The sequence below is a fragment of the Chrysemys picta genome, chromosome 12 (assembly GCF_011386835.1).
Source record: "Chrysemys picta bellii isolate R12L10 chromosome 12, ASM1138683v2, whole genome shotgun sequence".
In the NCBI taxonomy this organism is placed as follows: Eukaryota; Metazoa; Chordata; order Testudines; family Emydidae; genus Chrysemys; species Chrysemys picta.
In genome coordinates this window covers 8,685,091-8,697,265 of record NC_088802.1, presented here as the reverse complement: position 1 = coordinate 8,697,265, position 12,175 = coordinate 8,685,091, and the positions used below count along the sequence as shown (strand labels likewise).

Genomic DNA, 12,175 nt, shown 5'->3' with positions numbered 1-12,175 from the left:
AAGCATAAATACACTATTGCTGTCCCTCTTAAAGGTGGAGCATGCATAAGCAACAACTGACTAATTGAGCAGTGACAGAGCACTGAGACTACTTCCCCTTAGTACAGGCTTCTTTGAGTTTTGGTGCAGACAGGAATGGCAGAGTTTACAGGTGACTAGGATGCAGCAGCCGAGGTTAAGCAGCTCGGCCTCCCTTAATGGTGGCAACAGCCACCCCTTAATACTCGCCCCAGGGAACACAGAGGGGTTCCCACTAGGAGACACTGCACTCACCCCTTGGAATGAAAACTGCCTGCAGTATAGAGCAGTGGATAGATTAATGCGCCATTACGCTACTACCTATCTGGGAAGCTTGTAACACAATACAGGTTAAACTACAACAGAAGTGGACAAGCAGGACCAGGGCTGGGACATTGCTTAGAGATGCACTGGCTGGGTCTGCTTCAGCAACACGCAACAGATCTGCCTTTGTATGTTACCCTTATTCAGAGGGTGGGGTGAAAGTGTAGTGTAGCTACCTAGGCGTAAACAGTCCCCGTGTTGTACAGCGAGGAACGATTAGTGTCGATGGTAACTAGTGACACTAAGGCAACATACTCCCCATTGGTAAGTTACACACACGTTGCGTGAGGCATAGACACCGAGACCCAGCACTGAAACAAGCGGGGCTGTGTGTAAGGCTGCCAATGCCGCTTTGCTTAGGGGAGCAGAAGGGTTGGCGCGATGAGGGAGAATTTACACACACACACAGATGGGCAGCATGGCTGAGTTCCAGAACTTTGTTGACTGTGGCAGGCTGATCGAGACTGGATTCAACATGGAAGGAAGAGATCCCCTCGTCGCTGCCTTTTCAGCAAAGTCCTTTCTCCGAGCAGGAGGGGAAAAATATCCAACCACAGCCAGCTCTTCCAAGGTCTGGTGTGAACTCCTCCCCAATAAAGTCTCTCTCCAAGTTAACTGCAGAGATCCACCATCACTTACTGGGCAGAGGAGTTTAGTGGGAGCAAAACTAGACAGTAGGGAGCGATGGAAAGTTGTTACCAGCTGACGGTCGTTCGGTAGCTTGGGGGGGAATCAGTTTGGGGGGTACGGGGTGTCAGTCCAGTTGCAAGGCATCCATGCCGAGAAGTCTCTGTGCCTGCAGCCCTCGGCGGAGAGCGGGACAGGCCATGGAGACTGAATTCCCCTCTCACCCCCCAGAGGTGGCCTCCTCCACACGCAAGGTAAATGCGCTTCGGCAGGGGAAAAAAGCTCGCAGTGCCGCTGCCAGGCTTGGACATGCTTTGCTGGTGAAGAGAGGACTTCAGTCTCCAGGGCTGCCAATCCGACACCTGTCACCATCCACACAAGAGATCAAACACAGAGTTATGTACACAGGAGAACTTAGCCATGGCAATTTCATCCCAGTAGGGAAATCCCACCAGATGCCCTGATCGTACTCCATGCTGGAAGACCAGGCACTATGATTATGAGAGAGTAGGAGATAGAATCATACAGACATAAGACAGTTATAAGTCTAGACAGATCTACAAATAAGAGATCCCTTTGCTTCATTGGCAGAATAAGGACCAATACACAGAATTGACCAAGATAACAAATAAGGATTCCACTTTGTTGCCTTGAGGCTGCAGGAAGGTCTGCGAGCATGTGAATTCCCCAAGGCGCTACCAGGCATAGTAAAGAAGAGTGGGAGTTTCCATTGCTCAGGGTTCCCAGCAAAGATTTTAAGTTCTATTAATAAAGACTACACATCCATCAGATTTATATGCACAGATGACAGGCTGCAACAGCTGTGTATTAGCATATGCAACTATTCTGATAAGTGCAGTACTTGACTAAAGGACATCAGAGGAAAGACTAAGACACCATAGCCTCGGCAACTGTGAGCAAACATTAGATCACCAGTTTCTAGACAATTTAAGAGAAATTTCCTGTGTTATCAACCCCTTCCCTGCCTGAATAAGACTAAAATCAAAAGAAAGTTAAAAAAAATTCTAGCTCTTTTCTTTACTGTTTCTGCTATTTACTTCCAATATTTCTCAGCTCAAGCAGTAAGACGTGTTTCTATTCAATTTCACTTTGGCACACTGCTAAAGCGTGACACATTTGGGGTTGCCTATGGTACAGATAGAGATGCTTGCTCTTACTGGAATTTATAGCACTCATGGAAACTTACTAAAAGCTTTTTTTAAAAAGATTAATGGCAAGTTTGGCTCAAGTCTCTTTAAAGGTAACTTGAACATCTGTTTAAAAGGCAAACTGCAAAGGTTTTGTTAAGAGTTAACTGGCTTGGTAAGAATTTAAACATAAATCTCATACTTTGACAAGATACCCCCCTCTCTAAGCGTCAGAGAAATCCAAACTCCAGATTTCTTGGTATTCCACCTAGACAGGGGTGTACAATAAGCAAGTGGAGTGAAGCCAGTGGTTAGAAATTGGAAGTCAGATGGAAGGCTCCTTCTTCAGGATTGGTCCCTACAGCTTACATTTGAATTAATGTTCAATATGCACTCCTACCACAGTGATAGACAAGGTATTAACACTTGAATAGAAAGTCTAAACTTGTTTATAGCGCTTATGTCCCTTCACCCAGGAGAGAAGCCTGGAGTTTCTGGCATTTTAAGAACTAGATATAAAGTGGGGGAGAAAAAGTGTCTTTAGGGAACCAAATTAATATTCCCATTTTATAGACAAAAATATAAAGATCTATATATATGATCTACCCAAGGTCACACAGGAAGTCTGTCGTCAAGCCAGGAATAGAACCCAGGAGTCCTGACTCCCAGGCTCCCTGATCAAGAGATGAAATTAGAACCCAGGAGTCCTGTGCCTCAAACCAGATGGCATTTTTTCTCCTAAAACGACTGACCCCCTATCCTAAACTCAAGCCTTCATCAGCAGTTCTCAAACTTTTGTACTGTGACCCCTTTCACACAGCAGGCCCGAGTGTGACCCCACTTTTAAATTAAAAACACTTTTTACATTTAACACTCTTATAAATGCTGGAGGTGAAGCAGGGGGTGGAGGCTGACAGCTCATGACCTGCACATAACCTCCTGAGGGGTCACCACCCCCAGTTTGAGAACCCCAGCAAGACCTTTGAGTTCACCTCTGAAAACATCAAAAAGCATATTTAAGGTTTCAGTTACACATTTAAGCCTAATTTAGACTAAAGTCCACTTTTAGCCAACTACATGTCTAGTTTGATCCCACTCTCTGGACCAATAGCTTGACCCACAGTCAACTGGAAGGGGCTTGAAGCAACATGTCAAAGTTACGAACTCTGAACCTGGATTATTGCAGCGTCAACCAGCCCAGATATAAAGGAAATAGCAGCTTTTCAGAGTGGAACGCTGCTATGAAATGGTATTGTGTGGGTCCATGATCCACAATCAAGCATGTCAGGTTATACATGTAGGAAGGTTTTTGCTACCTGGCTCCTTACAAACCCAACCCAGGATCAGATAAGCAACTTTTTTTTTAAAAATCGCTTGTGCATCTCCATTAGAGAGATTCTGCTGGTCTGATTCTGTCCTCAGTCTCAAGAGCTCAACAAATCTGGCTCTGCGATCAGACATCTTAATATGGGCGCATGGGTGCAGTGTTAGAGCACTAGTACCTAAGGTTCCCAATTCTGTGCAATTCCCCACTCCACTAGATTTCCTGTGTGACTTTAGGCCTCACGCTCCATGTGTAAAACAGGGATAATAGCACTGCTCTACCTCACAGAAGTGTTGAGAGACTATGAATGTTGTGAAGCACTTGAGATCTACTGATGAAAAGCGCTAGATGAGAAAGGCATTATCTGTGATTTGACAAGATGCCATTTTAGAAATATGCTTCAGAAGAGAAACACACTTTAAAGAACAGTTTTAAGTTGCTTTTATAGGAAAACAGTTTTTCTATTGTTATCTTGAGGAAATTGCAATCTTAGGTCAACGGTTTTAGCAGAAACCCCTGGCAAAGCTTTAGAAAAACAGGTAAAATGTTCATGACTTTGCCCAGAGTTTCTCTCTTTTGCATGCACCCTAGAAGTTCACATCACGAGCAGCATGTCTCCGTCCATTCCTCCCCAACAGGGGGCATTTGATTTGAAAGCAGTGTCAATGGCTGAAGAGAAACCAAAACTTGTGTGGTCAATATACCCCTGCTTCATGGAGAACAAATGCCTCATATGAAATTTACATAATGGAAAATGGTTGCCTAGTTACCATTTTCATCCTATTGCCCCAAACAGATCCTATGGTATTAGTCATACTCTGGCATTAGTGTCTTATTTTTAAAAGTAACACTAAGCATTGCATTTGAATGCTCAGATCTGCACATGTTCTGGGCACTGAGCAATAGATTAGGCTTTCTGCAATTAAGGAATTTTTGGTTGGAAAATTTGGCCTGCTGTTGGCCATGGAAATAACCAAACTTGACTTTAGACTCCACTGCCAGACATAGGAAGGAGCAGGCTTAAGACAAACATTGCTCTCAGACAGCAGGCTACCCAGAAAAAACAAGCTACAGCTCGGTCACTTCACTCCAGCTCCTGAAATGCAGTCACCTCTGGGGTGGTGCACTGTAGCTGTTTATGGCACACAATGCTAATCAAAGGTAAGCACAATATAACTGAACAGGTAAGAATTTGGCTAGGATGTCTGTTAGGTGTTCACCTCCACTGAAAGAAATGGGTGATCTAGTCTAAAACCCTTTGAGGCATGGCCCTACTCTTTAAAGTGACTAAAGGCATCTTCTCTGATTCCTGTGTGTATATTAGTCAGATCTGCTAACTTTAATAACACATTTGATCCCTGTTAGCCCCAGAGAACCAAAGAGGCTTTAAGGGAGTGTGCCACATTCTATTTTAGGCTCACCCATGAGTTGCAGTGTAACTGCAGTCACATGTGGGTAAGCTTACTGAAATCAGGTTAAATGAAGGCAGAACTTAATTTGTACAATCTATTCCTGATGAAAACAAGACTGAACCTAACTTAACAACTGAATCCCAGCCTGAATTTGCAGGGCTGGCAGAAAGCCAATTTTATTTGCCAGTTGACTAAACAGGATCTAGAGTTCAGGGACAAAAAGCCACACAATGCCTTTTCACAGAGTTGCTTCTCTGAGTAGAGCTGCACTCTGAATTTAACCAAAAAAAGTAGTGATTCAACTGTGAGTGGCTTAAGTCTCCCAAGCATTAATTCTAATCCTGGTTGAACAATAAAACATCGACAACATTTGCTGAACTAGTCCTGAAGCAGGGCAGAAACCAATTTGTGGTATTTGCAGAACCGAGTGTGTGATAAATATCAGCTTCCATTGCCAAATCCTAATATGGATGTTCAGAAATCCTGACTATCTAGGATTCCAACTGAAGTCAGTGAGTCTGAACATCAGGCCTACAGTTTATATGGTGCAAGAAACGCTTCCAGTGATGTGAACTTTTAAGCAATATTCTTACATATTTCTACCCAACATTAAAGGCAGTTTCTGTAAATACACAAATAGCATGATCATTTACAAGGTACAGTCAACGTATGAGTGTCAATAGATTACTTCCTTCTGAAAAAAAATCATTACAGGTCAAGCTGGTAAGGGGGAAGAGCAGCATTAGGTACACACTTTAGCCAAAAAAAAGAAAAGTTATCCTAGAACATGAATCATTGAACTGGTTCACTATCACTTAAAAGGATACAAGAACAAAGACATTTTTTAAGCAGACTAAAATTTACAAGTTCAGCAAAATGCAACAACCACCAATTTGCAACCCAAACATCGCAGCTTTAAGGGCAGAGAACCAGAAGTGAAATTGAATAGAAACAAAATATGAACTAGCTTGCTCCTTTGTGAGATAGAGGAAGTAACCAAACTTTTTCCCATGACAGATTTCAAAATATCCTTTGGGTTTGAGCTGAAGTTAAACACAGATAAAGGCATTTTTAGATGTTACGATTTCAGCCTTGTATTTTAAACTCCATCTCTTGAGAGCCTAGAGTGAAAAAGATGGAAAAGTTTTTAATCCAGTTAGATTTGAAATTGTTGTTCACCCCTTTGCAAGGGATCTAGTTAATTTCTCCCAGTGCTAATGAGAGCGCCTATGGGCAATAATAAGCCAAGGAGGACATAGGGAGCAGATTTTAAGCAGTGGGTCATACAACAGGGACTCTCTTCAGAGCAACTTATATTTATCCACTGCCAAGATCTAGCCAGTCAGTATTGACGTAAAGAGCATCAAAACTACACGGCTGTGCCAATTTAAGAGAAAGACAGCTGTGCGCTCCCGCCTCCAAAGACAAAGGAATCCTGCACAGACTGGGTCAATTTTTGAATGCTATGGGTGATGGGATTTACTGAAGTAAGCGTATCCAGAGGGGCTACAAGCAGCTATGGACATGGCACAGATAGAGAGCCTTGAGGGTCTGGATGGGATAGAAAGATACAGAGGACAGATGACATACCACAAGCAAAGCACAGCTACTGATCTATTAGGATTTAAACCCCTCCGCAAGTAGCGTTCCAGTACAGCTGAGATGTTAGATCCCATGTGACTGGAGACCACCGGGAGAGTTGTTTTGTACTTACAGTTTAGAGATAGAAATCAGGATTTTATTCCAATGAAGACAGACATCTTCATAGCCTATAATCCTATTAATATATATCACAAAGGATTTTTAAGACTTGGTATTCTAAGCCCTAACACTGGGGAGTGACTGAGGACTGCCAATTACTGTAATGTTACAAAAACAGCTGTTCGTTAAATCATGATTAAAACCATCCTGATGGAATAACCCTTCTGTAACACCTTCTGAGGCTCTCAAAGCACTCTAGCAACAACGAAGTAAGCCTCACGGTGTTTTCCCACTTCAGTCCCCAGTAGTTTTGGGGAAGGGGAAAATGAGCTAGTGGCTTTTTCTTTATCTGCTTATGTCTCCATTTCAGTGCCAGAGGGTTAGAATCCAGGAGTCCGGACTCCTAAAGACCCCCCGTCCCTTTTCCTAACTACCACACTCCCATCAAAAGAAACACCCGACCCATGAGCCCCAAGCACCAAATCCTCTGGCACTATCTACACTCTTTCCCAAATCCAGGCACAGACCAGGAGTCCTGACTCCCAGCGTTGTGCTCTAACAGGATAATCCTCCCCTTCCACCTATGGCAAGGAAACTAGGATTAGTTTTTCTCTAAAAAACCACAGTACTTACTCCCCTTCCCTTTGAAAGGACAAAATAGTCACTGAAGTGACTACAGCAGAGTTAAAACAAGATTAAATTCAGCCAGATATTTAAATTTAAATATTTGGACCCCCATGTGTTCAGAGACCTATTGATTTCTTCACACCTGAATTATTTTCCCTGGGGGTCTAAAACACTAAACTGAGTTTCACCAAGAGGCCAAGCTACCTCAAGTCAGAAGTTATCTTTACAATATGTTGTCCACATATGGTCTCAGCATAACTGAGGCTTCAAATACGACAGAGAACCTGCCAGTGACTGTCATGGTTACTAGGCTACAGCAAAGGGTTCAGCTTCTGCACAGTATCTTTGTCCCTTTAGCATCTCAGTGTCTTACTTCTCCAACCCCATCTCGTATCTTCACCCACAGGAGTGAGACCATGAGATTATAACTTCAGGAAGGTGAGGGAAGAAAGACAGCAGGAGCAGAGGACTTCTAGAACAAAAATCCTGTTAGCAGAAGCTGCACTCCTTTTTCAGTAAACATCAGGTGCTCTTAACACCTGTCAAGAGCTACTAAGGTACAAAAGCTTCATGTATTGGGATTTTTTAAGAAGTGTGGTATTTAAAATACTTTTAAAAGCCATCTTTAGCCAAACCCTTATTGATCTCTCTTTAGATAAAGATCACTGGCTGCACAGAATAAACATCTAGTTTGACAATCATTTAGGCTTCTGGCAAGAGAAAGTTTTAGCAGGCCTATTACCTGACTGACAGTCCCCACTGTGTGTTCACCCACATTTACCCTCACGTAATTGATTTTGTCCATTTAAATGCCTGAATGGATTCTGGTCTATTTCCTAGTGTTTGGTTAAACATTTTTTTTCCTCTCATTGAATGTTTTTCTCGAAAAATTAAATAGATTTTCTATTCCTATTAAGAGGCTGCAAGAGCCATTGCTGCTTTCATCAACCTCTCTGGCTGGATCTTTTGTTATTTTCCTTATTTAGCATATTTCATCTCCATTAGTCTTCTGTGCGCTTGGAAATTTAGAAGTGCACACAACTGCAACACAGCGAATGGTCCCACCGTGCCAGGCTTAAGTGGACCCACCCATCTGGCACAATCTCTACAAGGCCTTTGCTAAATTTGCTGCTTGCATACAACTTACCTCATCCTACCTGCACTATACATACAGCAGCTAAGACCCAAGCCCGAGAGAAACTTAGCACCCAGGACAACTCTTAATGACTTCAACAGGATTGCAGCTCAATGCTTCAAGATCAGGCCACTACAGGCTGTATATTGTTCAGTCCCCATGAGACTAAAATGCTGAATTGCTTTACATTGCATGAAATGCTACCACTGGACACTGCAGCAGGTATTTCACCTGCTGGGTTTGAAAAATCTGCCTTGTGAAGTCCCATTTCATGTTAGAAACAGTCCAGAAAAAAATCCAGCAGTTAAAAAAAAACCTCAGTCACAAAAGCAGCCTCTCCTTGGTTAAAAGCTATCGGACGCTCATGCAGATCCAATGGGTTGGCTCTGGTAAAAGAAACCAGATCTCTCTAATGCAAAGTCTCAAAAAATTAAATTTGTAGTTGTCTTAACAGATTGGCAAGCTCTTAAATCAAGACTCAAAATATCCTTATAGCCTCTGCATGCATCAGTTGCTGTCACTGCGCGGAGTTGACAATGGAAGAAGAATCAAAAAAGAAATAAGCAAAGTGGTCTGGAACAGAAATGAAGGTTGTGAAATGTAATTAATACCAGAAAGGTTTGCTTACCCGTGATTTGTGGCTGTTCCCCTCCCTTTGATGAGGGCTTCCCTTTTTTCCTAATGATCACTTCTTTTCCTAGTACATTGTACAGGAACTATGGCACTGTGGAATGTGGCAAATTAATTGAATACAAGACTTTTTACCTTTCCCCTGCCCAACAAGACACTTGGGGTGTGTGTGGCTGGAGAAAATGCACGCACCCCTCCCACCCCCAGAATATCCTTGACAACAGATTTGTGGGTTATGTACAGCACCTTTGGAGTCCAGTGATAGCATTTCACATCTGTTATAACAAATCAGATTACATTAACTGATCAAAAGGAATGCTCCCCCACTTCCCTTTGGAAAGTCTAAAAAAAGGTACCAGTGAAATCCCAAAGTAGGAGGGAGACAAAGCAGACCGTCTGCTTTACTGAGCATGGAAGCTGGATAGAAACCAATGTAAGTTACAAATACAGCCAGATAAGACAGACAAGAGAGAGGAGGTCCAAACTCAGGGGTTATGTTGAAACCTATAAAAAGAAAGAAACCTGGTGGACTTAGGATCATACTTTGTACTCATATATTAACTTGTACCTAGAGAATTCCTGTAGATGAAACAGCCAGGAGCGGAATTTGGTTAGAACAGTTTAGAAAGGGGAAGGGGGGGTGGGGGACGCGCGCTCGGTGCATTCCCCTCCTTCTTCCCCCCCGCCCGCATCTCATTCCCTCCATCCCATGCCTCCAAACGCAAGCCAGTCGGTGGGAGGAGTTTGCTCAGAGCTCGTTACATCACCTCCCTGCCCATGGGTTCTCGCTTTTGTACAGGAAGAGACAAAATGAGGCAGACGCCATTTTAGAAGCACAAGGGAGAGGGGAGGGGAAAAAAAAACACAAACAAAAAGGCTTCAGTATCTATTAAGAGGGAATTCATATAACAATACAGCCCCCACCATATCTATATATACACACACACCCCTCTTTGTATCCTATAATCTCAATCCTACAATGCTACACCTATTAAAAATACAAAGGGGGAATCCAATTCTTGTTAATGTGAGCCGAAGATTCACTACAGAATCTCCCCATCATCATGGGGGGGGCGAATTTGTCCCCCTCCAAAGTATGGGAGGGGCAAAAAAAGGGGGGGTAAAAATGGGATCAACCTGCAAAAACCAAAAACAAAAAAAATATGCTGCTTGCCAGGAACAAAGACAAGGAGACAAAACAGCTTCGCCATCTTTAGTAGGGAGGGGAAAATAGAAAGCGAGAATCACATTTTTAAAAGCACATTAGATTTCGTTATAATTGGAGTCTAAATGTTATCAAATTTCATGTTGATCTTTTAAAAAATAAGTTACTGAATTTTAACAAAATTTGAAAGTTTTTTTTTTAAACCAACTCTTGCAATCTTTATTTCTAGATTGCCACCCAATTCTTAAAGATTGCCCTTTCTGCCCAGCTACTACATATATATGCAAATACATTATTAAAGTGGTTCTCCGGGTTCTAAAAAAATAAAATCACACCAAAAAAACTAACAATTACATTGAATTTAAAAATATAGAAATGGATTTGACAGATCACTGTAAGGTTAACTATTTTTTTAACCAACCCATCATTGTCTAATGCCATAGATCTTTCTTGCTTCCCTTGCCACTTATAGCCTTACCCTGCAATCTTTATGTACAGATTGCTCATTTTCCTTGTCTCCCACACAAAGAAGCGATACTTTATGGCTCAGTCACCGCCATCTTTTGTATGGGAGCTCATTAACCCTTCATATTCGTGGAGACGATGGATTTGTCTAAGAGACCATCGTACTCCTTATAAATATGCATTCATATTTTGCAAAATGCCTGACGTTTAAGGGTTAACCATCTTGAAACAAAGCCTACTTTCCTCTCAATTATATACACATTTTTGGTTTCTTCCTGGCGTTAATTCTTTTTGGTACAGAGGAGGAAATTTTTTTTTTTTGGTCAGTTGGTTGAAAATTCGACACTTACTATCCAATAATTTTTCTCGTCGACAGCGCTTCAAAGTTTGTTAATTTTTTGTTTGATTAAAGTGGTGTATTTTAAAGAAAAAAAATAATTGATTTGTTTTTGGTCATGGCTTTAAAAAAATACAGCAACTTTTTGGGGATTTTTGGTGGTTTGTCGAGATAAAGAGATGCAAAAAGTTGCTAGATTTAAAAAAAAAGGATCAGGACAGGTTGTTGCTAATTATTTTTTGTTTGGTCTTTTGGTATGTTTAAGTGGCAGTTTCCTTCAGGTCACAAAGAATTTGAACGGCTTCCCAAGGACGGTCGAAAATATGGTGGCTGCTTTTTTGTGTCTTCCAAGGACCAAGTGGGGGGGGATTTTTCTCTTTCTCGTAGCAAATTCGACGCCAGTCTCAAGACCAAACCAACCTAGAACAGAAGAGAAGGGAAAAAAAACACCGCAATGAGCATTTTTAGACATAAAAGGCACCCCACCCCTCAAATTTTTAACCACAAAAATACAAAATTCGGCGAAAACTTAATTTTTCAGATTTGCTTTTAAACCGCTGGGATCTGGCCTGTTATAAATTTTTGCAAATCTGTGGGACCAACAGGGGTGGGTGGGTCTGGGAACGAAAATGGGGATTATCGGGGAACCACCCCTGGGGGGGGGGGTTGGAGTTTCCTGGTTCAGCTGAAGCCCAGTTTCAATTAAAAGCCCCAGATCCCTGCCTCAGACCCAGGGGGTTAATTAGCAGCAGAAGTTATTAATGATCAAGGTCATTCAAAAGGGCTAACAGCAGCCCCCCAAACCACTCCTCCCCCCGCCCCCGCCCTATACCCCAGCCTAGCGCTCCTAAGAGCTCAGTACTCACCTCTAACCAGACCCCAGAATGGCCGACCACCGCGCGAGTGGCGCTTTTTATATGGGGCCCCGCCCTCCTCCGGCCCCGCCCCCCTGCGGCTCGCGCTGCGGCGCGAGAACAAAGCTTCCGTCCTCTCCGCTCCCCCTCCTCCCTCTTACCCAACGGCCGGTTACTCGAGAACCGATTTAAAACCGCTAGCGAAACACACCGCCGGGGTCCCCTCTCGATGGGCAGGCGGGATCCAAGCTCGAAAATCAATTTTAAAATCGGCGACGGTTGTGACGCAGTTAGGAAGGGGCCCCAGCGCGCGTGCGCGAAGGGGAAAGGCGGGGTGACCGGGCTTGGCTGGCAGGCAACGCCCTTGCGGAAGTGTCACGAGACTCTCTATACCGCGCATGCGCGGGG

General features: G+C 43.0%; 1 protein-coding gene across 4 annotated transcripts in view; it reads right to left on the bottom strand.

Moving 5' to 3' along the window:
- PPP1R10 (protein phosphatase 1 regulatory subunit 10) overlaps positions 1–12,175 on the bottom strand; it is a 24,777-nt gene extending 12,602 nt beyond the window's left edge. For 2 of the 4 annotated variants that reach the window (XM_065563208.1, XM_065563211.1), the window contains exons 1-2: positions 11,929–12,175; positions 10,927–11,333 (exon numbers count right to left, since the gene is read on the bottom strand). The gene's annotated coding sequence lies outside the window, so the exon portion shown is untranslated. The other 2 variants (XM_065563210.1, XM_065563209.1) reach the window with 2 other exon arrangements.